This window comes from Capra hircus, chromosome 15, assembly GCF_001704415.2.
Source record: "Capra hircus breed San Clemente chromosome 15, ASM170441v1, whole genome shotgun sequence".
NCBI lineage: Eukaryota > Metazoa > Chordata > Mammalia > Artiodactyla > Bovidae > Capra > Capra hircus.
In genome coordinates, this window is record NC_030822.1 from 37,209,939 (window position 1) to 37,231,803 (window position 21,865).

The 21,865-nt window shown below is 49.7% G+C and overlaps 1 protein-coding gene across 2 annotated transcripts in view; it reads left to right on the forward strand.

Moving 5' to 3' along the window:
• The window catches only part of PPFIBP2 (PPFIA binding protein 2), a 153,790-nt gene continuing 132,917 nt past the window's right edge, over nucleotides 993–21,865 (forward strand). The window contains exon 1 of one of the 2 annotated variants that reach the window (XM_005689726.3): nucleotides 993–1,166. The gene's annotated coding sequence lies outside the window, so the exon portion shown is untranslated. The remainder of the gene's footprint in view (nucleotides 1,167–21,865) is intronic. The other variant, XM_005689727.3, reaches the window with a different exon arrangement.

Genomic DNA, 21,865 nt, shown 5'->3' on the forward strand with positions numbered 1-21,865 from the left:
GATGCCATCTGAGGCCCACAGGGATTTTAATCCGCTGAACTGAGCAACCAAGTCTTGGGCCCAGACAGGGCAACAATCTAGCAGTACCACCAAAGGGGATTCATGCCCTACACCGGGAGAAGGCCTTGGACTAGGTCCCCAAAGGCCCAGTCCTGCCCCGATCCTACAGTCCATTCCTGTGCTCAGCAAAGCTTTTGTTGTGCCTGTGGAACCCCCGCCTAAATGCTGGGCACAGGACAGGACTACTTGTCCCCAGCTGTTCACAAGAACGGGTGCCGGCGCCGTTGACTGACGCTGACCGCTAGAGGGACCTCCACTCCAGGTCGCGGGGTTCGAGAGCGGCCAGATCCTAGGGTGACTCAGTCTCCGAATTGGGGGCGCTCAGAGACAAGAAATGAGACTGCCTTCAGGCCAACCTCAATTTGAACTAGATCGCTTGGGCCCAGAAGTCCGCACACCCAACGGTTGCTGCTCTGGGACTGCTTCTAAAACATTATTTCTATGACAACTCTTTTTGCAATTCTCGACCCAAGTTCCCTTTCTGCTTTTCGCTTTTATTCCCTATGGCCAAGGAACGGTGCTCAAGGTCTGGAGAAGCCCAGGGAACGGGGAGCCGAGGACCGCCAGGCGTCACCCGGGGCTGGAAGGGTGCTGGAGAGGGAGGTGACAAGAGCAGGGGCGGGGCTCCTAGGGGCGTGGCCGCCGGAGAGAGGCGGGGCTTAGGGGAACGGTAAAGTCGGCTTAGGAGGCGGTGCTGGAGCTGGGGCTGGGCGGGGCTGGGGCTGGACCGGCGAGGGCTGAGCAGGTCCGAAGGGGCGGGGTTGACGAGGCAGGTCGCTAAGGAACTAGAACTCGTGGCGGTTGGGTCCCTGCGGGCTGCCACGGAGCCTAGAGGGAGGGGGCGTGGCGGAGGGGCGGTCCCGGGGGAAGGGGGGCGGTCTGGGAGCCGGCGCTCCTGGACTAGCCTCCCGAGTCTCCAGTGGGTCCCCGCCCCCGTCACGTGGGCTCCGGACGCGGCCGCTGCCGGTCGGTCCGCTGGTTGGTCGGTTAGTTGGTCGGTGGGTCAGTGGCCTGCTGTTCGTTTCTCGGCTCTCATGTTTGGAGGTGGGGGGGACAAGTGAAAGGCCCGCACACCTGAGCTGTCCGGAGAGGAGCCCCGCACTCAGGTCAGTGGGTTCTCCCCACGCCCCCCGGGCCCACTGCGCAGGCTGAACTGGGAGCCCCCGCAGGGGAATTGGCTTAGGAACTGAGATCCCCGAGTGTATCCCAGACGCGAGGGCGGGGACCCTCCTCCCCTTCTTTTGCCAGATTGGGAGGAGAATATAACTCCTGGGGATTTGCTTCGCGTCTCCTCCCAGTCCTGTCTGGAGTCTACGGACTGTCCGCGCCCCTACAGGTGCCGGGATGGCCCTGGAGATGCGCAGGGTGACCAGTCATCATAGTTGTGTGTAGTGTGTCAGAGCTCTGCTCAGTCGGTTGGAGCAGCGGCGTAGTCTAGAGAGATAGCCCAAGGTGGTCGGGAAGCTTAAGGTCCGTTTTGCCCAAGCAAGTCGATGTTCCACAGACCGTGCGTCCAGCTACAACGCCTTAGCTGAAATCCACTCTGTATTGTAATTGGAAAAATGCAACAGGCTTTTCCAAACCTCAAGCCACAGCGTCCCAACAGACGGCAAGACGGGGATGGTTCTGTTTGAAAGAGGGTTCCTCTCCTTCATGACATCCTAACTCCAGACCTTCAGTTGTTACTCAGATGAAAATAAGATTATATATTTAAAGACCAGGGCTTCCAAAGTGCGCATAAGATCAAAACAGGCACTCTAGCCAGCATTTAGTAAGTCCTCTTAAAAGACAAATCCAGAGCATTTTTACTTTTAGAGCAGCTGGGTGTTTGTCTCCCTTTGTATATTTTCGTTCACTTCCTGTCTCATATCTTTCTCCCAGTTCTTTAATCAATTATACTACAAATCTGCAATGTTACCAAATTTTATGTTGCATTCTATGAAGTTTAATGCCCAACAAAGGCAGTTGGCTGTACACAGAATTGATCTTCTGTTTGTTCAGTCTTTGTTGTTTGTACTACATGAAAAAATACTTGATTTAGAGGTTTTCTCTTTTACTTGAGGCTTAGGTAGTCTGTATGTAATCTGCTTATATTCATATTTAGATGATTTTGAAGTGGGAGATGAGGGGGAATGGTGAACTTTTACTGCACTCATTCATAATTTTTACTTAATAATACATTATTGTTAGTATTACTTGAGATTCAGTGATGTGCCAGTTATTAGCATATTGCTACTACAGAGATAAACAGCATTATGGTCTCTTTACTGGGTCAGCTATGTGCTACAGGTGCCTGACAAGTAGAATGAAATAAATGGTATGAAGGAGGTAAGAGCAAAGTGTTGTAGGAATTTATCTTTCATCTGACTGTGTAAAACCTGGGATAATTTCAGGAAGGGGGTGACACGTGCATGGTGGACCTTGAAGGATTTCTCTAGGCAGAGGTAGGTAGAGTGTGACCTGCCCTGTGAGAGGCAGGCAAGCACTTCATAGCCTGAGAAGTAGCAAGTGGCTCAGCTTGGCTCCAGTGGCAAGTGAGAGACAATAAAGCTGGTGATGAGGAAGAAACCTGTTCCCAGCGGGCCATGAAGGCCAGGTGGAGAAGTCTGGGCTTTGAAATCATGAGCCTCAATAATGGCTTTTAAGCAGGAGGTTGATTGATGGTTGTCTGAATTTAAAGTCTGGGACCTTGGCCCTTGACCCTTTCAGCCTCCCAAACCTCTAGCCCAGTGGAGAAAATCTAGTAAATATTTGTGGAATGAATGATCTGGCAACACTTAGTAGCAGTGCTTTTCAACCTTTAACAAGCTTAAGAGTCACCTGGGGATCTCATTCAAATGCAAATTCTGATTCCTAGGTCGGGGTGGAATCTGACATTCTGCATTTCTCGGAAGTTCTCAGCAGTATAGCACCTTCACTTATGTATAGCAAGGATTAAAAAAAAAAACAAAAACAGTTTGCAAACCTGGCTGAGACTCAGAATTGCCTAGGGAGCTTTTAAAATTACTCAGATTAAGTAGGTCTGGCATGTTTTTACCAAATTCCTCTGTGATTCTGATGAAGGCCAAGTGGAAACTGCTGGGTAAGAGACCCTCAGGTTGGAGAAGCCCAGTGGAAGATCAATTAAGATAGAAGTGACTAGGGCCTGTGCTGGATCCCAGAGAGGATACAGGTAGGAGAGACTAGAGAGACAGAATCTATGGGCTAGGGGGCCAGATGGAGAAGTGAGGAGGGAGGAACAGTCCTGAAAGAATTGCGCTTTCAACAAGGAATGGCGTACGTAGCCTTAGGCTGTCACATTTGCGGTAATTTTTGGAAGCTGTTTTTCACTTGGCTATCAAAAACATTTCCTTCCTGATACATAGATTTGTTCATGACACTTCTGCTTGAAATCTTCTGGTGGATCCCCTTTTGCAAAACATGGGAAGGAATAGCTAATATGAACAGCGCCGTTGAGGCATTTAAATGTTGAGGCAATAAACTTAAAAGGTTTATTAAGTTCCCAGACTGAGCACCCTCATTCAAGAAGTAATCACTCAAGGAAAAAAAAAAAAAGATGTCACACTGTCATCACTTGGTGTGGGCACAACTAGGCTGACACTCTTGGCAGCTTTGTGTCTTCCTGAGTCGCTATTTTTCCTGCTTCCTCCTTCCTCAGAGCAGTTCCACTTGTTTTCCTAGCATCGTTCTTTGGTTTCAACACTTGATGACACCTGTGTGTCTCAGTTTTTGCAGAATCCAGTGCTGGTCCCAGAAGGGCGGGCTGTATCCTTTATAGACTCTGAAAGCCAGGACTTGCAGATCTTCATGAGGGCCATTCTTATCTCTCATGCAGTGAATGCTCTGCTAGGAGATGCTGTCTTAGAGCATCTGTTTACCTTTAGACCTAGATCTCCTCAAGGCTTTGAGAGCTCCAGGGTGCTGCTCACTCTCAGCTTTATCTTCGGGAAATTTATGATTTCTATTAGTGCTTCTAGGTAGTCCTTACTATGGTGCTTCCTTGTAATTCTTACTTTGATTTCCTCTTTCAGTCACAAACACATTTATGCACACGAGAACCCAGCTTTCACTATGCACAGTGCTTTTAGTCATCATGTTCCATGTTGTATAGTAATCTTGGCTTCTGTAACACATTTGTAGATGGAAGGTATAGACAAGATGGAATAGGCTTGCCTCTGAAAGGGATAAAGTATACCATCCTTATTTGGCATTCAGAGTTCCACAGAGGCTGGCAATAATTTGACTCACTAGCTGCATCTCCACTGTTCCCCAAACCAAGTAGCTTAACAATTTCTACATTTTGTGCCTCTCTGCCTTTACATACACTATTTTCTCTTCCTGGGAAGTCCTTTTGTCCCTGCTCTGCAAGATTCATGCACTCTTGCTAATCCTTCAGGAGGCAGATCAAAGTCTTGAAACACCTCTCCCTCCCCAACCCCCAAGTCATTTTTGCTGTAGCATCCGGTTCGGATCTCTGCTATGGTACTTAATGCACATCATTTGCATGTCTCTCTGTCCACACCCTCTCTAAACTCTGAGCTGCCCTGGGGCTGCGTCAGCCCTTATGTTCCACCCAGCACTCAGCAGATGTTGAGGAAGAGTTTGTGGCAGAGGAGGACCTTGAGCTAGCTGGTGTTACAGTGTTGCCTTCAGTAAAAGAGGGTAAAGGCAGATGGTTTTGTGCTGGAGATAAGGCAAGGAACAAGAGCAGAACCTGAAAGACTAGGACAAGCCTGATGAGTGGCCTGCAGGGCTGGAGTCATAGGGTGGGCTGGGGAGAGGACTCTGGGAGAAGTGAGGCTGGAGTCTTAGGCTGGGGAGAGATCCTGGAAGGTCTTGAAAGCTGAAGTTAAAGAATTTAAATGTAATGTCGATGACCTTGAGACTAGGTGGAGGCTGTGCTTTCAGGAGGATTCCAGGCTAAGAAGGGCAGGTTGGAGAGATAGGGAGGGGTTAATGAGAATGTGCTATTGGAATAACCCATTGCAGTAGATTAGGACCTAAATCAAGTCAATGGGTGGAGAGGAGTGAACAGAGGTGAATGAGCTTGCCAAGAAATCCTGCAGGATTTGGTGACTGATTAGATTTGAGGGAGAGAGAAAAGAGTCAAACTGGACACTGACATTTTGTGCTAGTTTGCTGGGAGAAGAATGAAGCAATTGTTAGCAGCATGAGAGTATGGAGGAGCTCCTTGGAAGGGGGAAGGGAGATGAGGGTGGTTGACTGCCTTTGGAGTCAGGAGGGAGCCTTGGGTAGTTTCTCGCATGCTCCCTATATTTTTACCCATGAGGATGATGACATCCACAGACACCTACCCAGGGTCACCCAGCTGCTGGTGGCAGAAATCAGGCCTTCTGGCCCTGGGTTCTGTCCTATGTAGCTCAGTGGGTTTGAACAGATGAGTGTTGTTGGAAAGTCCAGATGGAGACTCCATTAGGCAATGAAAAATGAGAAAGAGACCAGGTTTGGGGCAAATTCAGCCTGCAGAACAGCTAAGACTGGAGACTTAAAGGTCAAAGACTCAGAGGGAAGTGTCTGTAGCAGCCAAAGCCACTGGCGGTGTGAAGGCTCATGAGATCTTTCTGTTTTGTGGTGATGGGAAGTAGGGAGTGCTTTATGGTATCAGCACTCTTATAGTTGTTAGTGCTTAGTGCAAGTACATGGGTATTAAATGGTTTTTCTGGGAATGCAAGCATCAATCCGTCAGTTCCACAGAAAGATGTATTCTAAGGACCCAAATATCCCCCACCCTGCCCTCTTCTTACCATCAGCAAGTTTTAGGGACACATCCAAAGAGTTTTGAGAAGTTGCCTGTGTAGTATTGGAGTGAGGGTGGTGGGGATGCCTATCTGGGGAAGGCAGTCAACCTTGAGAACCTTTTCTAGGCAAAGACCTGTGTGTAGGGCCAGGGTCAGGGATTTAGATGGTTGAGTGAGGGACAGAGCTGTCCAAAAAGGAGGGAAGGCCTTTTCTAGAATCTACACTGCTGCCAAGAGACTCAGTGGCCCTGAGGTTGGATTTCCTCCCCTCCTTACCTTTCCCTTCCACAACTCTGTACCTGGCCAGGCTCCCCAGCCTTTCAGGATGAGTCCTACCTTTGTCATGACACAGTGGTTACCTCGGTTTGCAGGCAGAGCTGGGTTAACATGTGTGAAGCCTTTAGATGATTGCCTGGCATATGATAATTGCCCAGTAAAAACAAAGACACAAGAAATGCTGGGATTCAACTTTGAGTCAAACTTGCAAGCCTCTTGGTTCTTTTGAGTTATGTAGCTGGGTCTGACAAGTTTCTATTTCATCTTGTTTTGAGTGTGTGTGTATTCTACTGAGACCAAAGTGTGTGCATGAGCCTGCTGACCCATGCTAAAGTATCAGCGACAGCCCTAGATTGCAGACTGGATACTTGAGTTGTCCCTGTCTCTGAAACAGCTTATTCAGAGTCAAGTGGGTGGCAGGCCTACTAACAAACCTCCAGGAAGACGTTGTCAACCCAGGTGAGGCCATGGGGAACTGATCCTGTCACAGCTGCTCCCTCACCTCTCAGGGCTGTGCTCTTGAGCACCTCTGTTTCCTCCCAGGATGAGGACAGGTGTAGGCAAGGAAGTAACCCAAATCCCAGGATTGCTCTGCTGGCTCAGGGACGCCGCCAGTGTCTGCTGGTCGCCAGGCATTTTTGGTGGGCACAGTCAGAGCCATGCCCAGACCCCCAGCTAAAGACATAAATCCACAGTGCCTTGTGAGCATGGTTGGAATGGCCCACTCAGCTGTGGCTGGGCAGGGAGCACTCTGACCAGGAGGACCATTCCTATGACTGCACTGGGGTGTCCTGAGAGGTCTGAGCAAACGTCTCCAAACTGCTCCTGATAGAAAGGTGCAGAGAGCCCACCAGAAGGAACTCCTTGTGTTGACAGTATGTGTGTGTATGTGAGAGAGAGAGTTGTGTAGGAGCCAGGGGATCTGCCACAGGGACCAAGGGAGCAGAGAAGGGCAGAGCCACAGCTCAGGTTCGGAAGACCAAGAACAGGTTGCTCTTGTTCCTTGCATGCACGCGTGACAACTCCTCTCTTCAGGGCAACGGTTTCCTTCCCGCAACAGGCTCTGTTTCCCTAATTCAGAGGTTTCTGCATGAACTGCAGAGGTTTCTAGCTTGACACTGAACTGCTTCCTGGATGAAACAGTTGTATGTAGACTGACCTGGGAAAGCTGCCTCCAGAGGGAAGGCAGAGAGGAACTTCTGGCTTTGGTGGGTTTTACAAAGGGCTAGTCTCCTGAGGTGGGCAGTGTTATTCCCATTTATGCGAGGGGAGCAGGTGCCAGGGAAGGAAAGTGTGTGTGTGTAAGTTTCTAGAATAGTCAATTTAATTTATTGTCCAAACTGGGACACTTCTGAGAGCGAAAGGAGGCAAATGCTGAGCTGGACGGGATCCTGGGATGACTGGACTGTCTCAGGCATCCTGGGATGTGTGGTCTCAAACTGCAAATTCAGTAAATAACTGGGAGAGGGGCTGGGGGAATAAGGGTTAGTGTAGGGCCGGGGGGGGGGGGGGGGGGCGGGGCAGGAAGAAGTTAGAACTCAAATTCGGTTGAGAAAGGATTCTTTTAATTCGACATTTTACCGCAGCACAGGAATAGTTCTTGGCTCTGACACCTGACCTCTGCTGCTTGTCATGAGAAAGTTTTATTACATAAGCTCTTCCTGCAACCAGCCAAGACATCTGGTTCTTTGATGCAATGCCGCTCTCCCGGTAACAGGCACCACTGCCCTGCGTGGCCAGCTAGGTTTTCACTGCGTGGCTCACTGGAGCTGCACAAAGCCTCTGACAGAGGTGTTCCCCTGCTGCTGGAGATGAGAAAACTGACTCCTCACCCACCCCCTTGACAAGGGTATGGCGGGCGGCGGGTGTCTGCCACCCTGGGGACTTTGCTTATCTCGTCTCTGAGGGCTCTGCCAGCTCAGACAGTCCTTCATTTAAATCCTGGCTCTCCTCAGACCTTCTGTTGTTCCTTTGAGCCAGTCTCCCTCTCTGAGCTTGAGATTCCTCACCTGTCATATGGGAACAATGATGGGTCGATTTCATTTGGATGTTGTGGGATGACGACGCGTTATTAAATGTTGGCTGTAGCGTTTGGCTCATCATAAGTACTAAGTGGCATTATTAGCCTCCTTGGCTCAGGAAGCCTGGCAAATAGACTTCGTCAAGAGGAGTGGGGTCCATCACCCAGAGGGTTTATAATGAAATTTCAGGGGGCAAGTAGTATCGTCTGGGCCTCCAGGTGTAACCCCTACAGTGGAAGTGAGCAGGAGGTCCAGGAGGCAAGAGTCCATGGCAGGGTGAGGGGACAGGCTGACTGCTGATGGCCAGTCACCAGCGTGCGGGACAAGGACAACAAACAGAGCTCAGAGCTCGAACCAGCTCGATGGGACGTGGCGGGGTAAAGGCAAAGTCCTGCCCTTAGGCTCCCAAAATCAATTCGTACCTTTTCCACCCAGCCTCGTAGAAAAGCCCACAGAACTTGGCTTTAGCTTGCCTACGTTAATAGAAGTCCTGGCTTTAGACCTTGCTGGGGAGGGGGTTGTCCTATTTTTCCCTGAAGTGGCCAAGGCAGGCCACACCTGAAGGTGGTACCCTGGGCACCACACTTCGGGAGCAGTAGAGGAGAGCCCCTTACTGCATCAAAACTGGAATCCCTGTCTTGTAAGCCTTTTAAGGTCCTGGGACAGATAGCAAATACAATGGTTGTGACTGTGCATTTCAGCTGCCATATTCTGTGTTGCTCAGAGAGCAGGACTGAGGAGTCACGGTGGTGATGGTAGAGAGGATTACAGAAGAGGTAGGTTTCAGTTTGACATGATGTAGGAAATTCCAAATAACTCAAGCTTCTCTCTAGGGCCAGGTGACTGTTTTAGAGCATGTATTGGAATCTACCTGTAGAGGGTATTGTCCAGCCAGCATTGACTAGAGAGGAATTTGTAAAATAACAGAGAAGGCAGACTTTGCTGAAAGGTTGGAGGTCTTACTAAAAGTGCTGTAGGATCTGGAGGGATGAATGGTGTCTTCTGAGCAGAGAAGCAGTGACTTGCAGCTGATGTAGGTGGTGGGGAACCAGGGTGGCAGGCTGGGGAAGGGTGGCAGTGAAGCTGTGAAGAAGCTTCTCCATCCTAGGTCATAGGATGAAGTCCCACCCAGTGCAGGAGTTGGGAGACTGGAAGGGCTCTGAGGATGTGCCTTTGTGGGATGAACTTTTGAGGCCATGATCCCAATGTGATTGCACTACGTGTATTCCCTGCTGATGCCTTGCCCTGACCACCTGACTGGGGCACAAAGGCTCTTACAGGCTCGTGGGCCCTTCCTTGAAGGTTTTACAAACACGGAGTCCTGGTACCTGGAGGACCAGGGCCACGTGGTCTGAGACACTGAGCTCGTTGCATCCTAGAGGGAACGGTGGGTGTAGAAGGGAAAGGTCCAGGAGGGCGGTGGGCACAACACCAGGAATTCTGATCTACTGTCTGCAGCCTGGGACACAGAGCCAGCTCCCAGCCCCGAGAGGAGGCAGGGAAGGGCTGTGGGGAGCAGGGCCTTCTTCATGTAGGCTGAGGTTTTGGGTGGGACATGCGGTGGGATGATAGAGAGTGCTGTGGTTAAGCAACGTGGATGCCTGACGAGCACACAGTCCCAGCCAGGGTGGCAGGGAGGGGAGCCTGGTAAGGCTGGTAGGAGGCCAAGGAAGCCCCCAAATGAGCATTGTCCCACTGGATCTAGGAAAACTCTTTTAGCTGCAGAGATGGAACATAATTCCTAAGTATCCTAGAGTCAGTAGACTTGTTACCTCATTTATCATTTCAGTCATTTTTATGATTTTTTTTTTTTTTTAATCATCTTCCATGTAGAGAACTGTTACGGTGGGAACACAAGATGAGTAAGAACATGTCCCCTGCCTGGATGGAATTTAAGGAATGTACCCCCCACTCCAAGTAGACAGTAATAACCACAGAGAAAGCGCAATGGATGCTCAAGAGGAAAGAGGGGTTGGGGCACCTGGCTTGCCAAGGAGAGGGCATTTGAGGTGTGTCTTGAAGGAAGGTTGGACCAGAGACACCCCTTTCTATGGAGGTAAAGGAGGGCATTTCTAGCAGAGGGAAAGGCGATGTACAAAGCAAGGCATGGATGGTGAGTTAAGGGGCATGTGTGGAAAACAGCCAGTGGTTTGTTTTGGCTAGAGCTGGAGGAGTGAGGGAGGTTAGCGAGGGATCCGGGGACTGGAGACTGTCATTTACTAAGCATGCAGTGTGCATCAGATGTGCTCACTTACATCTCACAGGAGCCTGTCAGGGCTCTAGCTGAGGAGGACCCTGACTCAGGATAAGTGACTTTCCCACGGTTCCCTGGCTGACGAGTGGCCGAAATAAGACTGATGCCCAATCTACCTGATCCTCAAACCCGTGATTTTTCCACTGTATTGTGCCACCGCATTGAGAGTTCAGATTATTCAGAGTCTTTGGTTTATCAGGAAGATCAGCTCTTCATGTTGAGGCAGGAAGGTGGTCAGACGGCATTAGCCTGTTAGAAGCACTTGGCGGACAGGGCCAGGTTGCCGTGATGTATACTGGCCCCAACATAATATATGCACACGCTTGCATGCACACACACATTTATAAATTAAATCTCTAAAACAGGAGGTTGCACAGTTGTACATGGTGTCACAGAAACTCATGTTTCCTAAGTGCTATTGGCACTTGCTGATTTCCTGGCTGAATTCCTCTATTTTCCCTCCCACTCAAAATATAACCCAAGATAAGCCAGAATCATTTCTAATTTATACAAAAAGATTCTTGACTTTAGCTGCCTTATCGTTAGCAACAAGTTCCTTATACCCCACCTGTTAGGACCCCTATGGTGTCAGCTGTCAAGGGGTGTTAAGCAAGATGGTGGGTTGGAAGAGTGGGGTGAGGGTGAGAGAGAAACCTGGGTGGTAGCCTAGGTGGAGGTGTGGAGGTGGAGGGGAGAGGCCGACTATTCTGGAAGCGTTTGCTGGGAGCCTGCCCGTGCAGGGGTGTGGAGTGGGCACTGGGATACCTGCGTGAAAGGAGAGCATTGTTCTCATTGTTCCCAGTGTCGTGTTCAGGGTCTGAGCAGGTGGGTGCTGCTGGTGGCTGCCTGCTGCAGTTGGGAGCTCTTTCTTATCCTGTGTCCTGTGGAGTCTGCCCCTTACCGCTGATCAATCAGGCTTACACGGGGCGCTGCTGTTCAGTTCGGCCTTCCTCCTGGAGCTTAGAACCCAGACCCAGCCCTGGCAGCCACACCCAGCTTTTGTCCTCAGGGCAGTCCTGGAGTCCTTCAGGCTTCTAATTGGAAGGTTTCCCTCAGCCCGGGAGGAAGCCAGAGAAGACTACCTAAGAAGGCTGATGTGCTAAGAAGGCTGATGTGCTAAGGAGGGTGTATGTGGGCTGCAGTGTCTTGGGATCTCACGTTAACAGGGCACTTAAGGGGCGGAGAGCGCTCTACCTTCATGTCCTGTCTGCTCATCCTGAGCACTTGGGAAACTGTTAGGGGCTGCTCCAGGGTCAGAAATCCAGGCCTCATATGTCATGATTACTTACATTTCAAAGAAAAGTTTACTTTTAATTTTTTTGGCCATACCGTGCAGTTTGCAGGGTCTCAGTTCTCAGACCAGGGATTGAACCTGGGTCCCAGCAGTGAAAGCCTGGAATCCTAACCACTAGGCCACCAGGGAACTCTTGAAAGAGAATTTCAAATAAGCCTGGTTACAATCAAGCGAGGAATGACATTCACAGGAGGATTCTACAGGCCATATGAAGCATGCGTCTCATTGCATCCCAGTTACACACGTGTATGGAAACTGTTCCTTAGTGACTTGGGAGTGTTGCCTGTTTGATTCTAGGTGTCTATGAGAGTGCGATGTCCACTGGGAGCAATCGTGGGCCTCTCTGGGACACCAGTACACGTTGGCGGTCTCCTTGCAAGGCCATCTCTGAGTTACTAAGGGCTTGCCTGACATCAGTGCCTGGGGCTGGGGACCTCCAGCTCCATGGATATGGTCAGGATTTGGTCTTTCCTCTCCTCAACCCCTGGAATTTAGCCTCCATGTTTGGGATCCCCCAGGTCCATCTCCCCAGCTGTGACTTCTCTGACAGGTGCCTGCCTCCAGATGGCCCTTGAGCATCATAAACTCTGCCTCTCTCCCTCCCTAAGCTGAGTGCTGGGTGGGACTGGCAGAATGGCTGAGGAAGGCGCATGTCATCAATAGGAACCTTACCTTCTGAAGGCCCTGCAATTAATTAGGGGGACCCTGGGGTCCTCCTAATTAATTGCAGGCTGGCCTCAGGAGATTTGGCAGTTTCTTAAAGAGAGTCAGTGTTGGATATTCAGCATTTAGGCCCTGCTAAGGAGTCTTGGCTAACAGTGCAGTGGGGACACAGTCCCCAAGAGGGGCCAGGCTCTGAGCCAGCTGGTTGACTGCGCCCCCTCCTAACCCTCTGACCAGCCCTGTGTGAGACAGATGGTAATACCTCCAGTACACAGTGACCTAGAGGTTAATCTGTGTTACCCAAGGTCAGAAACTAGCCCAGCTCTAAGTAGTGGAGCCAGGATTTAACCCCAGGTCAGTCTGAGTCCAAAGCCTGGACTCTGTTGTACTGTGCTCTGCTCCTTCAGGTGAAGGAGGAAGGAGCCGCAGAGACCTGGAGCCCGTATTGGGCTGGGCGCTGGGCCTCTGGTGTCAGGACTGCCTTCCCCTTCTGTGGCCACTTTACAACACACGGGCTTCCACACCTTCCACTTTGAGACAGAGGAACTTTTCGGGTGTCTCCCATGGGGAAGTAATGGCCCTGCTTGATGGAAAAGAACGGTTGAGAAAGGTGGAAGAGAGGCCCCCCGGAGCTCTTACAGGTGCTCCCACTCCCCTGCCATCACACTGACAGACTTCCAGGAGCCAGACATCATGGATGCCCAGGGAGGCGACACCTTGTGCAGGGCAGTCCCCAGCCAGCTGGCCTGTGAGTGTGTGTGCAAATGGGGGATTCCTGGATCGCTTTTCTTAGGAAAGTCCCTGAGCCACTCCGGCCTAAGTGCCCTTAAGGGAGGGAAATGATCTGACTGGCAAGTGTCTTGTGACTGGTGAGCTGAGGTTAAGGGGACTGGCTTAGCCCCTCCCTTCACCCATCAAACGCTGGATTGTTGAATTGCCTTGAAGAGAAGAGGGCTGGGCTCAGGGTTCGTGACTCCTTGAATGCAGCTTGACAGCTGGTCAAGCTGTGAGGTCTTTGGGTTTCCTACCTACAACATACCAATGGTCTCACTGAATGGTCTTCGTCCCCAGGCAGGACTTGACTCAGAGCTGATTTACAAAGAAAAGAGAAAGGACTGCTAGAAACTGTCCTTACCTGGATGTTGTTTACGGTCTGGAGATACAAAGCCATCTCTTAGACTGAGAGGGAAGAGAAAACCAGTGGATGAGAACAGATACCCATGTCTCTGGAGAGGAGACTGCCTTCTTCCTGTAGCTTTGCCCAGCATGCTTCCCAGATCAGATGGGGGAGTGTGTCAGTCTGTTAGGGCGGCCTTAACAGAATAACCACAGACTAGGTGGGTTAAGCAAGAGAGCTTTTTCTTCTCATGATTCTGGACGCTAGGAGTCTAAGATCAAGGAGTCGGCAAGATTGGTCTCTTCTGAGGCCCCACTCTTTGGCTTGTGAATAGACATCTCCTCCGTGTGTCTTCACGAGCTCTTCCCTCCGTACCCGTCTGCGTCCTTATAAGGACACCAGTCAGATTGGATTAGGGCTCACCCTAATCATGTCATTTTAACTTAATTACCCCTTTAGAGATCTTATTTCTAAATACAGTCACATTCTGAGATCCTAGGGGTTAGGACTTGAACATCTGAGTTTGGGAGAGGGGGGCACAATCCAGGGTGTCCCCAGTAACAGGGTGTTTCCCAGATTCTCAGTGAACAAGGCCAGGTGTCATGATGAGGGTTGGAGAGGCATCACTGCCAGTCCTGCCAAGGGACCAGGAGAGGCAGGTAGACTCGGCCCAGCTAGTGGAGGAAGTGGGATTGGCTTCGTCCAAAGGCTCAGCCCAGAACAGTCCAGGCCAAACCATTCCCTATATTCTCTCTGGCAGCAGTGGGTTCTGCATGGTGGCTTCACCCAATTTCCATGTCCCCTCAGACCTCCAGGGAAGACAGAGTTGCTAATCTTCCACTAACACTCTCTAGCTGGGCCTATAGAGAGCCCCCTTCTCCGCTGATGGAGGCAGGAGCCAGGCTGTTGCTGGTGCACACATCCTGTCTTTAACTTTAGTTATCTCCTATTGGTTTAAACTTTTTTATATACAAAAGGAAAGCTATTGCATTGTTTCAAAACTAAACTCTTTAACACATGTTGAAATGAATGTTCAAAATACAGAATAAATGTTGATTAATTCAATTAGTATTTACCAGGAGCCTGCCAAAATTCTGGGGCCTGTGCTCCTCCCCAGGCAGCTTGGGAGGCTCGTAGGAGGTAGCTGGCTGAAGGCAAAAGTTATGCATGAGGCCCCGAAACTCTAGATGATAGAGAAAACTTGCCAGTTCAGATCTGTTTATTTCCTTGTTGCTTAGCACTCTCAAATAATAGAATCAAGAGAAATGCCTGGTTTTATCATCCATTAAGGGAAGTTACATCTTCTTCTCCCATTGGTGCTTTGTGACTATAATTGCATCATCAGTTAGCTCACGCCAACACCAACCGTGGCCAGGTTCCTCTTCTGGCAGAGCTGCTTTTGCCTCTGAGTATCAGACCACAAAGAGAGGGGCTTCAGGTGTGGTGAAAGTAAGGAAGTGGATACTGGTTGTGGTTCTCTGAGGAGACAAGTGAATAACACATCCTCCTTGCTCTCAAGCATCTTAATTTGGAAGGGGAGCCAGATATATTGAGAAATCATATAAATAGAGCTGGAAGGGAGATGATAAAGGGGAATGCAAGTGTGTCAGGAGCAGAGTGGAGGCAGTTAGCACCTTGGGGCCCCAAGGGAGGGGTGTCAAGAAAGGCTTCTTCAGGTTGGTGCATTTGTATAAAGACTTAGAATGGGTGAGTTTTGAAAGTACAGATGTAGAAAAGCATCCCAAACAGAGGAAATAGAGAAACAGGAAAACCTTTCTGTATTGAGGGAGTAGGCAGTGACTGAGAGGTGGCTCAGTGGTAAAGAATCCTCCTGCCAATGCAGGAGATGCAGGTTTGATCCCTGGGTCTGGGAGGATCCCCTGGAGAAGGAAATGGCAACCCACTCCAGTATTCTGGTCAGGAAAATCCAATGGACAGAGGAGCTGGTTGGACGGACCACAGTCCATGGGGCCACAAAAGAGCTGGACATGATTGAGTGACTAAACAACAGCAAGTGATGGAGAGCACAGTGAGAAGTGCAGCTGGGGAGGTGGCTCTTTCCGGAGAACTTTGATGGCAGAGCTACAGCATGCAGCTTTGCTCTGAAACAGTGGAGAGCCATGAGGGGCTGAGAGCAGAGGAGGGATGTCAGGAGCTTCGGGAAACTTACCCTGCCTTCTCTGGGAAAGATGAGTTGAAGAAGGGTGAACTAGAAGCAGGAAGTTGAGGGAAACAGCTTTGGAAATCCAGACGAGAAACAGTGAGGGTCTGGACAGAGGTGGTGAGAGTTTGCTCAGATGTGAGGACTTTTAGGGAGGCTGAACGGCCCTGCAGAAGGAACACCGTCTGCATTGTCAGGAACTTAGGTTCATATCTCAGTTCTGTTGGCTCCGAATCTGGTGTCACTCTCTGGAAAAGTCTAGATCCCTAAGTGGTGGATTAAAGAAATAAGCAAACTTGTGTTATTTTTTAAAAAGCCTCAAACATTCATACAAGTGGAAGGAATAGTTTAATGAATCTGCCCACCCAAAACCCAGCTTCAACACTAACTTCTCACTGGTTCTGTTTTTTTATGGGGTGATCTTTGAGATAAGGCTTTTGAAAGTATTCAAGCTGGGGCTGCATTGCAGCATGTCTCTGAATCTGTCTACTATCAGGTCCAGGTGGTGAAATGACTTGATGTCCATTTGTTCTTCCCAGGGCCTAAAGTTGTGTGCACGTGTGTGAGTGTGTGTCCATTTTCTCTGCCATGAGAGGAACCGAGAGGGTAGCTGCCTTTGAAGGGTGTGTGCTGGCCTGAGGAACCCCACCCCCCCTCCCAGAGGCTCCTGTCAGTGAGATAGAGTTCTGTCTGCCCCAGGGACAGGTGGGTGTGGACCGAGGGAGAGGACAGAGGTGAGGATGATGTGCAGGTCCGTGGGCTGGGTCAGACACCCTCATCTTCCATCCGTCGGAGGCTCCTTGTGGCCTGGGGTCTGATTCATGCTGACCAGACTGACAGGCCTGGACTATAAACCAGACACCAACAGACTTATTTGCTTTGGCCGATGTCATCCAGCGGCTACTACGAATGCCTGTTTTCCCACCTTCCTGGCATGACCACAGCTGGGAAAGTGAATTATAAGGCCATCCACAGGTGGCTGGGGAGCCAGGCTCCCAGAGAGAAGGCACCCTGTGGATGGGGGCATGTCACCCCAGGCTGCCATGAGGCTGCCTTGTAGTGATCACTGCTCGTACCCGCAGAGATGGTATATCTGTGCCGCAGACCAACCCTGACCAGTGCTTCTGTTGGTACTGTTGCTTCATCCTTCACTGAAAGTGACCCTGGTTGTCAGGGGGGAGGGGTGTGTGGTAAGTGTACCACTTAAATGCCCTCTGAGTTTGGCATTAATTGAAAAATAAGACCAAGAGTCAGACAAGTGGAGACCAAGATATCAGTTCCAGGGCTAATAAAGGTGTTTAGAGAATGTGGCTAATAGTACTCTCAGTGTATCCTTTTGTTTTTTAATGTAAGTTTATTCATCTGTTAATTTTTGGCTGTGCTGGGTCTTTGTTGCTGTGTGGTGGCAGTGTGGGAGCGACTCTTCATTGCGAAGTGCAGGCTCTAGGGCACATGGGTTTCAGTAGTTGTGGCACACGGGCTTAGTAGCTCCACAGCATGTGGACCACTTCCCTCTGGCAAGGCGGCCCCGGAAACAGAGGGAAGGATAAGGCTGGGCTGCATGGCTCAGTTCCCTCTCGCATTCCCACCAACCAGATGCTCAGTTGCCCTCAGTGAAAATGATCAGGAAAGATAGACTGGCACGGTCCTCCCACTGGCTGTCCCCATGGCAACACGAAATGGAAACTGAATGAAAGTGTGAGCATGTGCTCTGGGTCTCAGCAGAAGTTCTCTTGCACAGGTAGTGGTGGGAATGCTATCTTAGAGGAAGGAGAATCATCTGGACCTTATAAAATTAGTCCTGTTGGACAGACGGGAGAAAGGACCTTTAGCTTGAGGGAACAACATGAAAGGGCATGGCAAAATGAGAGTGCTCTCCTGGGGCTGGAGTGTCAGGAATTCAGAAAGATGTGGTTGGAAGTGACCAGGCTGGAGAGGAAGTGCTGCAGAATGATTAAGAGCATGACCTTGGAGGGAACTCTGGCAGTCCAGTGATAGGACTCTGCGCTTCCACTGCAGGGGGTGCGGGTTCAATCCCTGGCTGGGGAACTGAGATCCTGCATGCCACAGGTCACGGCCAAAAATAAAAAGGAAAATGACCCTGGGACCAGACTGCCTGGGTTCACAGCCCATCTCATCTACTCCTTGGTTGTGTGATTCTACCATGGGTGGTCAGTGTCTCCAAGCTTCAGTTTCCTTGTCTATAAAAATTGGATCATAACAGTTCTGACTATTGAGATAAGAAATAACATATACTTGCTTAAGTCAAAGCAGGGTGAGTGCTCAACAAATGGCAGCCATTATTATTACTGTCCTATGTCTAGGATAATTTGGGATCAGGCTTGGATGCCAGACTTCTGAGCTTGCACTGCCATGGGAGAGGCCATGTACTGCTCAGGTGAGAGGAATCCCTTCAGTGTCTAGTTCTGAATACCTGAACCCCAGCTGGGCCAGCTGGAGTGGAAAGTTTGAGATGGAGAAGCGCACCCTTCAGTGAGCAAGGCCCAGGGATGTGGCCTCTGTTTGAAGGCACGGGAGGTGGAGGGGAGAACCCCAAGAAGTTCGGGGTATGCAGTCCAGGAGGCTTGGAGCTCTCAAATAGGGGCAGGATCATGTTGAGCGTTTCTGATCATGCTGAATCTCAGGGGCTGCTAAGATGTAGCCAGAAAGCTGGTGAGTCTTTGGGTATTTGAGTCTGGAGCTTATAGGAACATTCTAGTGTTATATGAGTTATAACAATGGAGATGGAATATGGTCTGTCCAGGGGGAAGCCATAGAAAGAAACAAGAATCAGCCCTCTCACCCGGGCAGTGAGAGTAGCTGAAGAGCAGGGCATTCAGTGAAGGAAGGACCCCGAGAACACTTGTCCCCAAATGCCAGAGGAGGAGCGTCCCTGGGGTTTGCCAAGGAAGGCGAACCCAGCTGATGCTGACTGATCACTGGTCTCATTTAACCTTCACAACCACCTTTGAGAAAGTACTTTTATTATTCTCATCTTCTGTATGAGGAAGCGGAGGTCCAGAGAGCAGGCGTCCTAGCCTAGGACTTGTGCATAGCCATGAGGGTAGGGAGCCGGTATTCTGACCCAGGCAGTCTGGTTCTCCAGCTTGTGCTTTAACCTCACCCTGCACGTGCTGCCCCTCAGGGAAATAAGAACTGAAAAAGCTCTGATGAGAGAGCCCCTCAGGCGTGAAAGTGGAAATCTCATCAAGGAGGGAGTGGGAGGTGAGCTCTTCGGCAGTGAAGCAGAGGAGGAGGATGAAATGGTAGCTGTGGGATGCGGGCCCGAGGAAGTGTTTTAGGGTGGCAGAGGCTTTGATGTCTGTAGGGTTTAGGAGGAAAGAGCAGAAGTGGGGTAGAGATGAGGATTCAGCCCAGAGAAGGAATAATTAAGAGGTTGGGCCTCAGGGGTGACAGATTAGGGGAGGTTTGAGGTGGAAAGGGACTTGAGGGACCCCGTTTCTAAAGATGCATGGGCATTTGCTCAAGAGGAGTCTGAGAGGAAGGAAGTTTGAGGTTAAAGATTGGGTGCAAGAGTGTCTGATGGAGCTATATGCGTGGTTTCATGTCAGTGAGCGGGAGGAAGGGGAGACACCTGCTCTCCAGCTCACTCTGCCTTTCTGACCATGACTTGTCCTGACTGCCCCACCTCCTCATGTCTGGGAGGCAGAGTGAACAGTGGAGCAGGTTTGGTGCAGCTGGGGGTGTGGGAGGAGAGAGGCAGGCAGAGATTTAGGGGATGGTCCTGTATGCTGACTGCAAACGGCCCGCAGTAAGAGGTCTCCATCCTCACTGTCCAGAATGAGGGTGTGGTGAGAGGGGAAGGCGAGTCAGAGAAGTTGGGGAGAGTGTTGGAGGTGGGGAAGGGGAGGGAACAGGCTGCCATAGGCTGGTTTACTCCAGGTGGAGGCTTTCATGGAGCCCTGAGAGCTTCTCTGAGAAGGATTCTTCCCCCAGGTCCTTGCTTTCGTTGCTGTTGTTCAGTCACTCAGTTGTGTCCGACTCTTTGTTGCTGGGGTCCAGCCCTGGTGGATCCAGGGTAATTTGAAGCAGGGACGGCATGGGCGAGGAAAAACTTATTTATTTATTTAATTAGAAATACAAGATTAGATTAGGAAGAAGTGGTATAGTAGGAAAATTTAGTGGAGAAAAGAGGCTGAATAACTTGGTTTACGTGGAAAGCCAATAAAGTTCCAGACAAGGAGCTTGCACCATCTACGTTAGGCCACTGGCGTCCTCTTGAATAGTTGGGGGTGCCCCACCTTGGGCTCCCTCTCGCGTGGATCTTAGAAGCCAGGGCAAGTAAGTAGACATGGCGAGCCTCCACGCCCCAGATGGGGATTCAGCCAGAAAATAGAGTAAAGAGGAGACACGGGGGAAACCAGTCCAGTGACTGGCCCGGCCTCTATTGTCTAGAAAGGCCTTTTATACCTTTTTGATTGTACATAGAGATCAATGGGTAATACAAAATTATGCAGCATCAGCAGCTCTGACTCATCAAAACCAGGCTTTCTCTCTGCATACCTAATTGTGTACACAGGTCTTAGGTGATTTACATCATCTTCTAGCCAGAGGGCCAATTAACATTTTACAGCCCTTTTCTGATAAGGGTTTGTCAGCCAGAAGACTTATTTGTGTTGTTCTTCCCAAAGTCTGGTGCCACTCTCAGAAAGCACTAAATAAAGTTACATTCTTACATAGCAAAGGTACCACAATTTGTAACAAGTAAAAGGAGTACAGTGATTTATAACAAAGAAAAGTAATTAACTCAAAAGTCTAGTGTTGCTAACATCAGAACTACTACATTCCTATTTCTATATCCCTATTACATTGATTAATATCCTTCAGATGTCTAAAAGATAAAGAATATGGAGGCCTGGCAGCAGTCATTGAGTCAACAGTGAAAACCCATCACCAATATGATTTTTAGCTCTTAGAAAAGGCTCTGTATTTTAAGATGCTTTAAGCTTTGTGCCTCTTGTGGTTGAGGGGCTGTAAACAATCCACACATTGTAAAAGTCTCTAACTGTCAGGCAAGTTATAGAGCCATCAGAGGGGTGTGAGCTGAGACACTCCTTTTGCAGGAGACTGTTAACTACAGCCCCGAGTTAACTCTTTCCAGAGAGTAGTGGTGGTGTGCAGGCAGACTCTGGTTTTTTGGGGGTAGATATTCAGGATAACTCAGGGGGAACCCCTGAAGCTAGATCACGCCTTTGCGTTTTGTCTGGCTTCCTTCCTCATGACCATTGCCTCGGGCGGGATTCCTCACGCTGGCTCCCTGGACTTTGTGACCCCATGGACTGCAGCACACCAGGCTTCCCTGTCCTTCACTATCTCCCGGGGCTTGCTCAAGTTCATATCCATTAAGTCGGTAATGCCATCCAACCATCTCATCCTCTGTCATTTGCTTCTCCTCCTGCCCTCAATCTTTCCCAGCATTAGGGTCTTTTCCAATGAGTTGGCCCTTTGTATCAGGTGGTCAAAGTACTGGAGCTTCAGCTTCAGCGTCAGTCCTTCCAGTGAATATTCAGGGTTGATTTCCTTTAGGATTGACTGCTTTGATGATCTCCTTGCTGCCCAAGGGACTTTCAAGAGTCTTTTCCAGCACCATAATTCGAAAGCATCAGTTCTTCAGTGCTAAGTCTGCTTTATGGTCCAACTCTTACAGCCGTACATGACTACTGGAAAAACCAGAGCTTTGACTACACTCACCTTTGTCAGCAAAATGATTGTCTCTGCTTTTTAATACACTCTCTAGGTTTGTCATAGCTTTTCTCCCAAGGAGCAAGTGTCTTTTAATTTCACGGCTGCAGTTACCATCTGCAGTGATTTTGGAGCCCAAGAAAATAAAATCTGTCACTGTTTCAATTGTTTCCCCATCTATTTGCCATGAAGCGATGGGACCATATGCCATGATCTTCGTTTTTTTAATGTTGAGTTTTAAGCTAGCTTTTTCACTTTCATCAAGAGGCTCTTTAGTTCCTCTTCGCTTTCTGCCGTGTAGGGTGGTGTCATCTGCATATCTGAGGTTATTGATATTTCTCCCAGCATTCTTGATTCCTGCTTGTGCTTCATCCGGCCTGGCATTTTGCATGATGTACTCTGCATATGAGTTAAATAAGCAGGATTGCAATATACAGTCTTGGTGTACTCCTTTCCTTGCTTGCTTCTGCGTTATTGCTGGAGAAGAACAGGCAGCTTCTAGGTAGCTCCCGTCAGTGGTTCCCCGTGTCTGATGGATAAAGGCCAAGTTCTAAGGG